Consider the following 17,507-nt stretch of genomic DNA (forward strand, 5'->3'; position numbering starts at 1 on the left):
TCAAAACCGCAACAAAAACAACCAATTTTTTCAGCCAATTTTTTCGGCAAACCCTAAAAAACAGTCCTTTTTTTCTTTCGCGGCAAAAATGCCCTAAAACAAAAACATGATATTGATGAACAAAATCGTTTATTGTTACTATTAACAAGATTGACATATTCACCTTATAATTTAAACATGTAAATTTATGAAACATGATTCTAAACAACAATTTAGAACCATTTATGCCAAAAACAATATAGCAAAAACAATTTATCATCAACAACTAGACGATTTCCATTTACATTATAATTTAATCTTCATTAAATCAAACATCTACAAATTCTTCATATAATTATTTTAACTGATTAAAACAACAATATGAAAAATAAAAATGGAAATATAGCATCAAAAATAAGAACAAAAAACCTGCTGGGAATAAAAAATTCCTCGGCAAAAAAATTTTTTTAGCCGTGTGATATTTTTTTTTCTTTTTCGATTCAACAACCTATTGTTTAAATTCATTTTATGAAAATCATCAAAAAATAAAATTCGTGGCCTTTACTCTGATACCACTTGTGGGAAATAATCTGTATACTTCCCTTATTATTAAGGATTATAACGAATTTATAAAGATGATTACGAGTCATAAAATAAATTGCATAAACAAGAGTAAAGAATGAAGAAACAACCTTCAAGTCCTAGCAAAATCGGCCTAAGAACAATATCGCAATGATATTCACCTATCAGTTGCACCCAAGATGATATGAGATATGCCTTTTGCTTCTTGCTAGAATCGATCCCCAATTAACTGATTAATTTTAGGTTTTTGTGTTTTTCTTTGATGAGAGGAGGCTTGGTCTAAAATTAGGTTAGAAAAATCCTCTCCTTCATCTACCTTTAACCGTGAAAGAGGAAGAGAAATAGGGTAGATTTTTCTTTTTAATTTTTCGGCCCATATATTCGAAAATAAGAGGATATTTCTTCTTATTTTTGGTTAGCAACAACCACAAATTAGGATAAAATCCTCTTATTTTTGGTTATTCTAAAATTATATATAATGTGTACATTTTATTAATTGTCATACATGTTGTCCCGTTTTAATAAGTCCATACATAACTGATTGTAGTCGATTTATTAAATCCGGCCTGACAACATATATTATAACAATCTCGTGTAAAATATACTTTAACTATAAATATCTCATATTTATAATTAGCTAATTAAATATAACCGATTACATTTAATTACGAATTAACATATTAATTCGTCCAAGCTAACATTATATACATTAATTAAATATAACATATTATATTCAATTTACGACTTGACAGTTAATTCATCTCAGCTAATATTATTTAATCGGCATTAAATAATCGTCTCATCAACACATTGACTAACTGTTTAGTCATATAAGGCATCAATGTGGTTACATTTCCATAACCACATCTCTCAAACACATCCTTTAGGTGTGACTTTTAGGGACCAGTTGATCACCGCCATTAGTATGATAATAACGTCAAACTTTCTAGCAAGCCAACCGTTATTAGGTAATCGTTAATCAACTGATAAAATACGAAGTATACCCTTGTGAACCTATAAGAGATTTATAAATGTTATCACACTAATTTGTGGAGGACACAAGCTCCAACAAATTTGTCTTTTAACCTTTAACTACATTCCAAATTTAGCCTGCCTTGTCAAGCTAGTTTAGTATATGTTTTTGTGGTATTTTGTCTATTGATCCGAGTTTGGTTTGTATTGTACTATTTTGGAGTTGGTAATTTATCAAGAAGAAGGAGGATGGCCCAAAAAAAAACGTGAAAAAGAAGAAAGAAAAAGAGAAAAGAAAAATGAAAAAAGAGATTGATTTATTTCGGTTTTACTCCTATGCTTTATTTTGATCTTATGAGGAGTATCTATTCAGTTTAGTGAGTTTGTATGCCTAAATAAAGGGCATTTATGCTTATTTCTAATGGTTTTGAAGCGGATGTTGTCGTTTGGTTTTGTTAGGTGCCTAGCTTGGCTTATTACCTCACATATCCAAAAATGTTTTGCCCCTTGTTACTCATTTCCTCACTTTACCATATTTTTGTAAGCCCTCGGCTGTGACGGGACTTGTTTGGTTGGAATGTATGTGCACGGCAGTTAGAATTGTCTATCATATTGGCTGCATGCATGTCTATGTGGGTCGTAGTTTAGGTGAGCGACTATTTTTCTTCTTCTCTTACAATTCATATGCTTACCCTTTGCTTCATGAGAGAAGAGTGACCCGTGAGAGTCCATTATCAAAGGTCTTGCAAGGTCGACGGTTCAGCTTTATTATAAACATCTCACAACTCGTTTGCGTTTGACAGTTTTATTATAAGAGTTAGTTGCTTGCATTAAATTGCTTTCAGTGGGCATTTGTAGGTAGCTCTGAGTTTTTTTATTCCGTTCCATTAGTTCGCATATATTTGCATAGGGACAAGCAAAGGTTTGGTTTGGGGAGATTTGATACGTGCATTTTATATAGCCTTTTTAAGTCTTATATGCATGTATTCTTATGCGATTCCTGTAGTTTCATGCTACGAAATGCCCCGAATAATCTACTTTGGTTTGTTTGGCTTCATTTGCAGGAATGGACCTAAAAATAGCAGAATCGAGCCTTTTACTATCCTTTTAGCTTGCATTTAGGAGATGAGTGGATTTGGAGTAGAAGTACTGATGCCTTGGGATGCGTGAAGTGGTCTCGGAAGCTAAAATCAACGAAGCAATGAGCTGGTGCAGTGGCAGTTAATCGATCAAGACCTTTTTGCTGACCATTTTACTCGATCGAATGGTTTTCTTGCTCGATCGAAGGGTGGAATTTGGCGGTTCCTCGATCGAGTAGTTTATCTACTCGATCGAGAGGTTTCTTGCTGGAGTTGCTCGATCGAGAAGTTCCAAAGTGCTCGATCGAGTAATTAGTTATTAGACGCGTGATTTTAATATCTTAGGTTTAATAAAATATCTCTCCTATAAATAGGAGAGACGTAATTAGGTTTTAGGATCTCTTCTCTTATCACTTTACCTCAGTATTATTTCGGTTTCGACGCTACACTGCTCCTTATTTTTCGGATCTCAACTTTTGTAATCCCTTACTCTCTTTCATTATTGCCTTCATTTAAATTTATGCTTTTCCTTCCTTTTCATCTTTATATCGTGTTGTCTATTGTTTCTTTATCTTTCGTTCTTGCTTTATTAGTTATCATGAGTAGCTAATTCCTCTAATGCTAGGATTAGGGAAGCCATGATAGTAAATCGATGATGCGATAATTTGGTTTAGGAGGTTTTGTTGTGAGAATTATTTCACATCAATATAACTGTAATTGTTAGGTTGAATACATGTAACTGAATCAATTAATCCGGTTAAATTCAGACCTAGATCGGGAGATTAGAATGAATAGACCTGTTATGAACAATAGACTACATTAATGAGGGCGAGAGCTAAGTTAGTAGTATTCCAGGGCGGATAGCGAACCGAGAGGACCTTTTCTTTACCCTTCTCACATCAGACCAATTGACCTACCTTTAGCTGAATTGTGTAATATCATGGTGAACCGACATCCTGACATATTTCTCTCTATCTGATTAATCTCTTATTTCATTCCTTGCTATTTAATTTTAGTTTGTTAGTTTATTTTAAACGACTCAACCCTCCCGTTTTGTGACCATAGACAGACTAGAATAACGAGTAGATAGTGACCGCTTTTCTGTGGATACGATACCCGACTTGCCTCTGCTGCATTAGTTAGAACCGGTTGGTTTTATTTTTGATAGGGTTGCGACAGCCGTGTCAGTGGCGTAGTCAGAAAATTTGATCAATGGGGTCTTAACGTAAATTTAATAACCACTCATAAAATAGAGGGGTCGTACATAGTCAAAAATCAGCACATAAGCTGGCATACGATACGATAAATCTACAAAAACCTGTGGGCTCTCAAGACCCCATTGTTCATAAGGTGGCTACGCCACTTAACCTTAGCATGGACAGTGAGAACCATGCAGCAATATTAGCAGCTGGAGCAGTGCCTATGATAACTAGACTGGTGCGGTCACATGCGTCTTATTCTATGCGAGCGCTTCGGTTTGTTTTCTTTTTTGACAGCAGCGCTTCGTTTGTTGAGGAGCTTGCGTGTTTAGTTATGTAGAGCTTCTGGTAAATGCCTGGATTAGGTACTTTTTCTGGCACTACTGGAATTATGTTCTGTAACACCTTCCGGATTGGGCAAGCATAACGCCAGAGCAAAGAACTTTAATGCCACAACCACTATGAGTGGATTATTTAATTTCCACTTGCATGTTCATAGGCAAACTTTCGTGACATTAACCATTTATCTCGTAGCAATATAGTGTCCCTCCAGGTTTTCAAACAATAAAGTACGGAATAAAACAAAGTGATGTACATTATTTACGATGGCACTCGGTGGCAAAAGTATCAAGTATTCCGAGCTATTTCAAAAAATCTAACAAACTGGAAGACCGAACCAATTAACAAAACATTAATTGCTATTAACTACACTATTACATTTAAAATGACCAATCACCATCCTTCTCGGAGAAACCAATCTTTGTTACTCCATCCTAATGGTAGAACGACAATAAATAATTGGAATTACTTTTTCACATACAAACTTTACTCTTTCACACACACTTTTTCATAAAGTTTTCATCGCATACCCTTTTCCCTAAACATAATCAAATTAACACTCATGTTTCATCTTAACCTAATATTGAATCAAATTACTTCTTAAAACTTGAACAATTGATTATAATTCTCTGAATAATGAAGTAATTTGGTTTATTAGCGATTATTAATACATTTTATTGAAATTACTATGGTTAATTTTTACTCAAATTAATACTATGTTAAAGCAATTATTGTTAATTACAGTTTACAATTTATGGGTGGGGAAGGCACGGTGATTGACGGTTCTGGGTATACCTGGTGGTTAGGGGGTGGGCGGGCTGTCTTCTGGGGCTTGTCGGCTGGGACAATGGAGTTGCACAGAGGTCGTGTGGTGAAAGGAAGGGAGACGAGGGTTGTTGGTTGCTGTCGGCGTCGGGTCGAAGCAGGGAGGTGCGAGGGAGGGGAGTCCAGGCGAGGGAGGGGGGAGAGGCGGAGCAGGGGGAGGGAGGCCAGAGTTGGTGAACGGAGAGGAGAGAGAAAGAGTACGATCATAGGCAGGTCGGCCGGTGTGGGGTCGGCCTCAGCGTGGTTGTCAGGAGTGTGGTAGGTCAGAGTGTGGTCGGCCGGAGGAATGCGGACAGGAGTGGTGGCCTGTGGTGGTGAATGGAAGTGATGATGGGAGATGAGAGATGAGAGAAGAGAGAAAAGAGGAAAAAATAACTGGGTGAGGGAATGAAAAAATGACAAGGGTAATATCGTAAAAGAGTAAAATTCGTATGTGAAAAAATATGTAATACGACCCTAGTTTAAATTTGGCCGAACTCTCAAAATAAACTGTTTAGATTCGACTACCAACTAGTTGGCACCATAGACTCCAACATTAGAATACAAATCAGGTAATTTATCTTTATAGGTAATTTATTAAGGGTGTTGATTTTCGCAGTACATATTTTACTCATGGCAGTACACTGTTGACAATTATACCCCTTTCATTTCTCCCTTCATTTTCTCTCTCTAATCACTCTCTACCATATTCTCTCTAGTTAACACATCCATTTTTTTTCATTGAAAAATTATGTACTGCGTTCATAAATTATGTACTTCATTGAAATTTAATTTTATAAATACATAATTGATAAATAATTTTTACAAACACATGTATATTGTAATTATAACGTATTACGTACTACCTTGAAAGGAAAATTAACCCATAACTACGTAGTACAAACTATACTATATTGTGTAATTATAACGTATTACGTACTACCTTGAAAGGAAAATTAACCCATAACTACGTAGTACAAACTATACTATATTGAAAGAAAAAAGAAAAAAAATCTAATTAAACTAACTACTACGCTGCTCCACTTGCTTTCTCTTCCTCCTGCGAATTCCTGAGTAAAGATTGGTTTGAGTGGACCTTCGTAGGTTTTCAAGCAAATGACTGCAATATCATGCGAATTGAATAGGGACGGTTCTTCAATTAATTTGAACAAAACCCGTAATTAAAATAGATACAAAATTATAATATAGAGTCAATTTAATTATTAATAATGAATTACTGAATTAAATATTTGATCTATACTCGAATAATCCTTCATAATTGAAGAATTTTAAGGAGGTTGAAGTAAGTTACGGATTTAACAACAAAGGAAAAGGAGAGAAAATTAGCCTTTATTTTATGGGCATTTCATTTGTATTTTAGTTGGGTTAAACTGTTACTATGCGAAATTTCAGTGAAACCTAAACCTGTCAAACGGGTCGGGCGGTGGGTCGGGTTATACGGGTCGGGTCATACCGGTCTCGGTCGGGACATGGACAGAATACAGGTTAGAGAAAAGTTCATGACATCTTTAATTTTACCATTTTTCAGCCAAAAAAACATACTTTTTAAAATTAAATCATACGAGTACTTCGTATTTAATATTAATAATATAATTATATTCATTACTTATCTTACTTATTTTAAGAGATTTATAAAAATAAAATTATTTTAATAAGTTATTTTTATTATTAAATTATATAAAAGTTAAAAAATTGTTTTTTAAATTAATTTTTTATTTAACATATTAAAATAATTGTTTTTCTATTTATTATTTTAATATAAAAATATTAATATTTTCATAATATTCTTGATTTATTTTTGACCCATCGGGTCGAACGGGTCAGGTCGGGGCTTGACCCTAAAAAAACGGGTCATTTCGAGTTCAGGTCATTTCGGGTCACGAGTCAAGATTACGAGTCTTTAACCCTAAAAACCCGAATCGGATTTACGGGTCGGGTCAGGTTTTGATAGATCTAGTGAGACCTCATTCGTTTGAGTTCTGGATTAAGTCTAGTCAAATCGGATTTAGTTTTTTAGGTCAAAACTTTGAAGGAAACCCCCAATTTCACCATCTTTAACAAAAATTTCATCAATTTTCTCTCATTAAACCCTTCATTGAACCTTCAACTTCAAGCTTTTAAAATCACCATAACATCCTCACTTCTCAACCAAATCATTTCATCTTTTCACCGTTCTTATACTCTCATCATTCTCCATCTTTTCATGTAATAAGATTCCATCTTTTTCCAACTTTTCTAAAATCCATCTTTTTAACCATCTGTTAGATCTCACCTTAAAATTAGCATAACTTCTTTGTTCTTCATTTGAATCCGACTATTCTTGCGATATCGTTCTCCTCTCATCGCACCCTTCAACTTGATGTAAGCTTTTCTTACTGTTATCTTCTTTCTTCAAAATCTCATATTTTAAAGGTGACATTCTCCTCATCCTAACTTTTACCTTGATAATTGCTTTAGGGTAGACCGTGAACGTTGTGAAATGAGATTCTTAGCTTTAGAACGATCTTTTTGGAAGATTAGAGGTAACGTGGACGAGTTACCCGATATTACTTTTGTCGTGTAATTTGGGTGTTAGATTGGATGTTTAGTGAGTAAAAATTACTATCTTTATATGTTAATAATGCAATTGGCTAAAGTTAAGGAATGTGTACTTATTTTGGTGTTGAGATCACAATGGAATCATGTTCATGCATGCTTGTTATTTCTCATGTCTCATATGTATGATTGTATGCTTACTCATGTAGTCATGTTGTTTATTCGGGCTAAGTATACCTTGGCATGTTGGGATTAGTGGTTGCTTGTTTAATGTAATCCCAAACTTATCATTCTATTTGATATTATCATATAGTAAACGATCTTACATGAGTGTTGCTTGATTAAAGTATGCATAGACATGATGTGTTTAGTGCTTGCTACATGTCACGGTCCGGTACTTTTGCCGGATTGTGGTGCGCACCCTTGCCCACCTCTAGGGTAAGAATGCAAGCAACAAGGGTCTCGTACTAGTGAGGGATCGCCCACTAGCACGTTTCTCGGGACTCGGGGTGCGTGTCGGGAATCCTAGTCACGATTATCAAGTCCGGCACACGAAAGCAATAAAAGTAAGTGTTGAGTTTATGGATTCAAGTACCTAAGAGGATGAGGGGGTGAATTAGGTACTATTTAAAAATTTTAACTTCAACTTTATCAATTTAAAGTGAGTTGTTTGAACGAAAGAGATGAGAGTATACTTCGAATAATATTGCAAGATTAAACGAGTATTAAAATGAGTGTTTGCTGAAGTATGAAAGTAACAACTGTTCTGACTGTAGCTATTTGTCTCAGTTTATGGAGTACAGACTGCAGACCAAATGTGATAGTATGAGGAACTGTTACTTCGAAAGTTAAGCAAAGCAAAACAAACAAACTAAATAGCAGCGGAATAAAACAAAGAAGATCAAACACGAGATCTTTGAATTGGTTCGGCAAGAACTCAAGTGCCTACGTCCAATCTACTTTTTATTGATTTATTTTAGTGATCTACTCCGACTACTAAAAAACCCGTACAATAAAAAGACAACAACCTACTTCGGTTGTGACACAAGTTCAAGAAATACTCCGTTCTTAGAACAAGCCAACTCGCAACCTACTCCGGTTGCCAAAGAGTTGAAGACTACTCCGTCCTAAACTCTACACACACACTAAGAATGTTATAAGGATCAGGCTTCCACTAACTTATTCTTAAAAAGAATTGAGGTGGACAACTTTACAAGATCAACAATTCATAAGTGAGAGAGTCTAGTATATTAAAGTAACAGTAGCCATGATTGTAACACTTGAAGACTTTTAAAAGCTTTGCAAAGTTAGGACTCGGTTTTTAAGCTTTGAAAAACAATTTGCAAACTTAGATTAAATCTCAGAAAAGTCTTGAAGAAATGAGAGGAGGAGGCACGCCTTTTATAGAGAGGATGAGCAAGGGAGTTGTTAGGGTTTTGAGAGTCAAAGACCATCACATGTGATGAGTCTCAACAACTTCCCAAACTTGCACCAAAGAAGGTTCTTATTCAAAAGGCAAAAGAGAGAAAGAGTGTTTGAAATTATCCAAAAGAGATCATGCAATTTCAGAAAACAAATAAGGGAAAACAAGTCACATGATGACAAGTTTACACAAAAATGGCAAAAAACATTTTTTGTTTTATGAAAGACCAAAGGGTCAAATTTGCACAAAGAGGAAATATTTTGAAATGATAATTACTTAAACCACTTTTTCTAGAAGGCCAAATCCTTGAAAAAAAATCTGAAAGTTATCTTTCAAAGTGGAAGACACGTAAATGTCTTTTGAAAGATAAGAAAGTGTTCAAGTGTTACGAATTGAGGCAACAGTCCAGGTTGCTGTTACTTGTAAAAGTAACAGTGGTCTTGACTGTTTCTATTACTATAAAATACTTTACTTTCTAACTTGTACATTGAATGACGCCTAGGACTCAATACAATTGGATGATCAACAACTCAACACTTCTTAATCCAAGCTTGATTTAACCATAAATCATGAAAAGGTAAACTAAGATAACACACATCAAATGGGCATGTTATCATCAATCAAAAGAACCCAACAAATTCCCCCTTTGATGATGACAAGCCCTAAACGAATGTAAGCAATGTAAGCACCTTAATTCAAGATTTTTTTTTTAAACACGCAAGACCAATATGAGAGAAGGGACTATATTATCTTAGAGAGCAAGAGCTTAGATCATACTTACCATGACAAGTTTGCATTGCCCCAAAACAAGAGTAAAAGTTGTGAAGGTTAGGCCTAGTTATGAGTTAACCAATATGCAAAGAGATTAAGAGCATGAGTTTACCTTTTCCCCCTCTTGACATCATCAAAAAGGGCAGGGATGTCAAAGGCATTTAAGAGCAAGCATGCATAAGAAAACACAAAAAGACACATATACACGTGACAAGATAACAAGGTCAACACAAACATACGGATTAAACAGAGTCTAACCATAGTTCACCACGGCTAAAAAGAGTTTAACATACACCACCAAGCAAAGTATTAAGAGTGAAAAACAGTTTTGAAAAGGGCGCAACAAGGTGGGACAAAAACAGGGGTAAACTGGGAACTGGGGTTTGTTTATGGGGAGGCGGCTTAGTCACCATCCAACTCTTCACCCAAGGGATCCTCGTCCAATGGGTCAGCTACACCATTGTCACCGTGCTCCTTGGTTGAGACAAGAGTGGAAATGATATCCACTTCTCCACGAATTAAGTCTACGGTGGAGGCTAGAGCCGAGATAGCCGCATCTTTTTGAAGCGCATCTTGCTTCACCCAAGCACTCAAATCCGCAATTGCTTGAAACATTTCACTCAAACTACCCGTACCAACATGACTAGTAGACCCACCCTCCGGATCCGTTTTGATTTTCACCGAGATAAGTTCATCATTTTCAACCTTAATCAACATTTTTCCCATTTGCCCGTCACTCATAGTGTCACACATGTCCAAAGAACCCACACTAGAGCTAATAAGAACTCCTTGTGCCTTAAGCACCACCGACAACCACATACCTTAGGGAAGATGAAGGACACTTTTTGAGGGTTTTCGGAGTTTAGCCGAGATAAGGGCAAAGCGTTTGAACATGAGCCCAATTAAATTGACCTTTTTGTGAGTGGCTATGTGATAGATAAGGTATTGTTGAGCTATGGATAATTTGCCCTGATCACCCGAAGGGTAAATGGAGCGACACATAATGTTGAAAATAAGGCGAAGGGAAGGGGGTATGGTGGTGTTACTCACGGGTCCACAATTTACAGCTTTGGGAAACACAACTTTTGCAACTGATAAAGGGGAGGCATAGGGTAAGGGAACCCACGACTCGGCTGGGAGGTTGTCATAACCTCCGGGTGGAATTTTTAGAGCATTGGCAAAATCAGATTAAAGGAGTTTAAGGGGTTTACCATTTACCTTAGCCGTGAGGAAATCACCGGACTTGTCCACATGCACAGTCGCGAAAAACTGAACCACTTCACTTACAAACACGGGTTCACGAATTTCAAGAAGGTTTTCCCAACCTTGAGCAGAAATCATATCTCGGACGGGATGAAATGCAGGAGATTCGCACCAAGACTGATGATAAACTCGAGGGGAGTGAATGGCTTTGGGGTTCATCAATTTTTCACAATTTTTGGAGATGGAAGTGGGGAGATCCAGGTTTTCGAGTTGTTGCCAAACACTAGCCATGTCCCATTTGGAAATCAGGGACACGGAATCAGAAGGAGATAGGTATACCAATTTTTTCTTTGAAGGTTTCGATTTTTTGGAAGGAGGTTCAAGAGACGATTCAACAGGATGATTGATTGTGGGGGTTTCAATGTCACTTTGTTCGACACTTTCAGAAATAGGGGGTAATTGCGATGAAGTAGCTTTCTCTTTTCTTTTGTTACCTTTCTTTGCCGGAGTCGGAGTGGGATCGGCAGACAAAGACGGATTCTCAGTTGTACTAACCGGAGTTTCTTCACTCTCATCAACATCCACAGTCACAGTTTCGACGGAGGAGCTGGGGACCGCTGTATTCTTTTTGCGACCTCCTCGGGTTCGACGCCCAACCATGGTGGAGATTGGAACGTCGTCAGATGGGACCGTGGTTGGTTGAACAGTGGCAAGAGGTGTTGGGTGAGGGTTTGGTGGTTCTGGGTTAGGTGTAGGTGATGGAGTTGTGGATGGGTTTTGTTGTCGAGGAAAAGCATATGAATCCTTTTGAGATGGCATGGTTTGAGAGGTAGGTGGTGGGTCAGATGTGACGGATGGGGTAGTCATTTTCACTGTTTTAATGGGTATTGTGGTATTGAAGGACGTTTTGACCATGGTGGGTAATTGTTGAGTTTAATGGGTAGGTGAGATGGAGGGAGTTTGGGAGGTGAAAGGTTTGTGGGTTGTAGGGATTTGGTCGGTGGGTTAGGAGGGATAGGTGGCCCAAACAATAAATGAGGTGAGTGGGGTAGTTGGCCCAAAATTAATTTGATCACTCGAAGCAAAACGCAAGGTAGCATAATATAAACGTAAATTTAGATATGAGGTTGAGTGATTATCGACTCACAAATATGGTGTCAATTTTTGGTCTAAAAATGATATGAATGCACTTAGAACACTTAAGAACATATGTCCATTTTAGTTTAATCAATTAAGGAAATTAGCAAAATTCACACTAAAGATCACAAGCAATTAATTAATCCAATTTTTAGTCTAAATTTCTCAAAATGTTCTCTTGCAAGTGGCTTAGTGAAAATGTCGGCAATTTGATTTTCGGTTTTGCAAAAGATAAGTCTAACATGTCCTTTCTCCACGTGATCACGAATAAAATGATGACGAATATCAATATGTTTGGTTTTAGAGTGTTGAATAGGATTTTTGGAAATATTTATTGCACTCGTATTATCACACATTATGGGAACGGAGTCAAAAATAATACCAAAATCCAAGAGTTGTTGTCTTACCCAAAGTAATTGAGAACAACAATGTGCGGCACTAACGTACTCACTTTCGGCCGTTGAAAGAGCTACCGTGTTTTGTTTCTTTGAGCCCCAAGAGATCAAACAAGGACCCAAGAATGTTGCAATTCCGGAGGTGCTCTTTCTATCAACCGTGCACCCCGCATAGTCCGCATCCGAAAAGCCTATGAGATCAAAAGGACAATGTAAGGGATACCATAAGTAAAGATTTTGTGTTCCAATCAAATACCGAAAAATTCGTTTAACGGCTTTAAAATGGGATTCTTTTGGATTTGCTTGGAACCTAGCACATAAACAAACACTAAAGAGAATGTCGGGACGACTTGCGGTTAAGTAGAGAAGTGAGCCTATCATACCTCTATACACCTTTTCACTAACATTCTTACCGAGTTCATCTTTGTCCAATTTGGACCCGGCTACCATAGGTGTATCGTGTGACTTACCATTTGTCATCCCAAATTTCTTAAGCATTTCCTTAATGTACTTTTGTTGATGAATCATGATTCCATCCTTTGATTGTTTAATTTGGAGCCCAAGGAAAAATCCTAGCTCACCCATCATGCTCATTTCAAACTCCGATTTCATTAGTTCCGAAAAATATAAGTAAAGGAGTTCATTTGGTGCACCAAATATAATGTCATCAACATATACTTGTACAACCAACAGTTCGTCTGACTGTGAGTTTAAGAACAATGTTTTGTCAACGGAGCCTCTTTTAAAACCATTTTCAATAAGAAATTTAGACAATCTATCATACCAACACCTAGGTGCTTGTTTTAAACCATAAAGAGCTTTGTCTAATTTGAAAACATGGTTAGGCAAATCATTGTTCTCAAAACTCGGTGGTTGCTCTACAAAGACATCTTCTTCCAAATATCCATTTAAGAAAGCGGTTTTAACATCCATTTGGAAGAGTTTAATGCCTTTGTGAGCCGCAAAAGCTATAAGTAATCGTATGGCCTCAAGTCTAGCTACCGGTGCATAGGTTTCATCGTAGTCAATAACCTCTTATTGGTTATAACCTTGCACCACTAGCCTAGCCTTGTTCCTTACAATTTCTCCCGAGTCATCAAGCTTATTGCGAAAGACCCACCTAGTACCAATGACGGTACGATTAGGCGGTCTAGGGACTAAGTGTCATACCTCGTTTCTCTTGAATTGATTGAGTTCTTCTTGCATGGCAAGCAACCAGTCTGCATCAGTCAGAGCGACTATTACATTTGAGGATTCAATTTGAGAAAGAAAGGCATTGTGGGCACAATATTCGTTGAGATGAGCGAGATTGTTGAGGGATGATCTTGTTCGAATTCCCGAGTTGAGATCGCTTGTGAGATTGGAGAGTGGATGAGAGCATTGATGTTTCCACTTCTTTGGAACAACGGTTTCTTGTTCCCTCTCAACAAAGATCGATCCTGATGGATCTGTTTCTTTTTGCTTGGAGTGATCTTCATCATCACTTTGTTTTGGGTTGATTGATTCTGGAGGTGGAGGCAACGATCGTTGGGTCGGTTGCATCCAGAGAAGAAACAAGAGCAGTGTGCTACGTGTTCCCCCGATTCTGCCGATTTCCTTTGAAGGTGACAGTCCCTGTGTCTGTTGCAAGTCAGCGTTGGGAGCTTCTTCATCCTCGAACACGAAGTCCTTTCAAACAAGACCAATCTCAAACTCATCGTCATCATCATCATCTTCCATGTTTTGTACCTGTCCAAGCACACTAGATTCATCAAAAATGACATGGATGCTTTCTTCAATCAACATGGTTCGTTTATTGTAAACTTTATAGGCCTTACTATTATCGGAGTAGCCAATAAATACTCCTTTATCACTACGTGGATCGAACTTACCCAAGTTGTTTTTACCATTGTTATGAACAAAACATTTGCTTCCAAAACATCTAAAATATAAAATATTGGGTTTTCTTCCACGTAGCAATTCATAGGGAGTTTTATTCAATATACTCCTTATCATGACACGATTATGAATGTAGCAAGCGGTATTTACCGCTTCGGCCCAAAAGTTCATAGGCAACTTACTACATAATAACATTGTTCTAGCCATACCTTCAAGGGTCCTATTCATCCTTTCAACCACACCATTTTGTTGCGGGGTTCTAGGAGCCGAGAAGTTATGGTCTACACCATTGTCATCACAATAAGCACCAAATGATGAGTTTTCGAATTTGGTTTCGTGATCGGTTCTTATTGAAACAAGTTTTAAATCAAGTTTGTTTTGAATCTTTCTTAACCAAATTAGAAACTCATCAAATGCCTCATCCTTAGAGCTTAAGAAGAGTGCCCAAACAAACCTAGAGTAATCATCAACAATGACACATACATAACGACTACCACCTCTACTTCTAGTTCTCATTGGTCCACACAAGTCGATATGTAAAAGATGCAAAGGTTGAGATGTACTCACAATTCTTTTGGATTTAAAGGAATTTCTAACATGTTTGCCTCTAGCACATTCATCACATACTTTATAAAAATCAAACTTCATATTGGGAATACCTTCAACTAAGTCGAGTCTTTTGAGGGTATTAAGAGTTTTAGTACTAACATGACCAAACCTTTTATGCCATAACCAAGGATCATTGTTCATTACACTCATGCAAGACATAGTGTGACCGGATAGAGTGTTCAAATTAGTGAAGTACACATCTTTGACACGTCTTCCTTCGAGTATTAGTTCATTAGTAGTGGCATCAATTATTCGACACATATTAGCACTAAATTCTACAATATTACCCTTATCACAAAGTTGAGAAATACTAAGGAGATTATGCTTCAAACCTTTGACAAGCCGCACGTTGTCGACACAAAGTAATGGTGACTTACCAACCTTTCCAATGCCAATTACTTCACCTTTCTTGTTGTCACCAAACCTTACCGTGCCACCATTGTATGCTTTAAGTGAGAGGAATTGGCTTCTATCACCCGTCATGTGACGAGAGCATCCACTATCCAATTACCAATTGTGGCCGCCTCTCACCAAGCCCTACACAAGATTAGATTTTAAGTTTAGGAACCCAAACAAACTTGGGTCCCCTTTTGTGATCAACATATCTTACGGTGTCTTTCCTAATTCATATTTGCTTTATTACTTTGATGTTCTTGTTAATGTCCTCAAATCTTTTTCTACAACCATTGAGAACATGACCATTCTTTCCACAATAGTTGCAAATAATGTACTCGGGAAGACCCACGTATTTCCTTCTTCTAAAATCAGTTTTAGGCCTCTGGATGCAACAATGATCGGTCGGACTGTTCCATTTGAAGCCCAAACCAGCAACTTTGTTACATCTCTCGGTTTGACTTGTGAGAAAGTTTAACACGGTTTGACTTCCTTCCCATTTTTCAGTGATGTTTTTGGCCTTTACAAGTTCATTGGTCAAGTCATTGACTCTTGAGAGGAGATGCAAATTCTTTTCTTTTTCCCTCTTGAGTTCATCATTGTTTACACTTTCTAAAGACAACCTTTTCTCAACTATGAAGTCATGGGTGTGATTGTTGAGTTTAGACACGAGATACATGATTCTTTCATTGGACTCTTCATATTTAGTCGTCATCTCATCAAGACGTTTGTTTAGATCAACGAATTCATCACATCTATGAAGAGGAGTAGATCTAGAAGTGCTGCATTCGGGCATACCCTTTTGAAGAAAAGTAAGCCTTTCATGAAGAACCTCTATTTCTTTCTTAAGACATGCTACCTCATCGTTTAGACACTTGTTTTCATTGACCAAGCATTCGATTTTTCTTTGGACTTGTCTAAGTGTTTGTCAGAAGCAACAGTCCCAGAGACTGTTTCTCTTAGGTCTACAATCTCAACCACAAGGTCATAGACTTCATTTTCGAGGGCATCTTTGTCCTTCAAAAGATCATCACGTTCCTTGGTTAGTGAGGAGACTTGCATCACCAAGGTAGTGTTGACATTTTCAAGGTTGGAGACGTCGGTGGGGATCATCCTAAGACGCTCTAGTTCTTTAGTCAAATGTTTGTTTAACTTGTTGACTCTTTTAATTTTATCATAAGCCTCAGAGGTGACAGTGACGCTATCTGTTGCTTTTAGTTCATTTTTAAGATTAAAGTTCTCTTGAGCAATTTCCTCAATCTCATTTTGCATTACCTCAAGCTTATCATTTTGAAACAAACAATTATCAAAAAGTTGGTCAAGAAGCTTACATACTTTCTCTTTGGAGTAAGTTCTAGCCTTGGCCTTTAGATGATTTACCTCGTTGTCGGAATCGGATTCGGAATCATCGGGATTAGCCATTAGGCATCTTAAGTGTTCGTTTTTTGAGGTTTTTGAGACTTTTTCTTTAAGATGATTTGCAAGACACATTTTAGCATCTAGTTCCTCATCTTCCTCGGAGTCGGACATTCCCCAAATAGCACTCATGACTCTATGTTTATAGTCCTTTTTAACCTTTTCTCTTCTTTCCTTTGATTTGATATCATCCCACTTGGGACATTCTTTAATTTGGTGAGTTTTATCACCACATTTAAAGCATCCCACGGTGGAGTTAGGTCGTTTCTTAGGAAAGCGTTTTTTCGAGTAATTATTAGTGAACCTTTTGTTTCCTTGACCATTGACTAACCCGGCTAGATTCCTTGTGAACATAGCAAACTCGTCTTCCTCCTCATCCTCTCCATCACTTGGAGAGGATGTGAGGGCGAGACTCTTTCCCTTTGAGGACTCACTAGAATGCTTGTCGAGATTAAACTCGTGAGCCATTAGTGATCCCATTAGGTCATGAAGAGATAGGGTTGACAAATCTTTAGCTTCCTCTATGGCGGTGACTTTGGGTTGCCACTTAGAGGTTAGACTACGAAGGATTTTTCGAATGATGTCCTAGGACTCGAAATTCCTTCTAAGACTTTTAAGCTCATTAATAATACACGAAAAACGTGAAGAGAAACTATTTATGGACTCGTCCTTTTACATTCTAAACATCTCATATTGTTGCATGAGAAGGTCAACACGGTGTTTTCTTACTTGGGACGTCCCTTCATAGGCAAGTACAAGGGAATCCCATATA

This window comes from Silene latifolia, chromosome Y, assembly GCF_048544455.1.
Source record: "Silene latifolia isolate original U9 population chromosome Y, ASM4854445v1, whole genome shotgun sequence".
Classification (NCBI taxonomy): Eukaryota; Viridiplantae; Streptophyta; class Magnoliopsida; order Caryophyllales; family Caryophyllaceae; genus Silene; species Silene latifolia.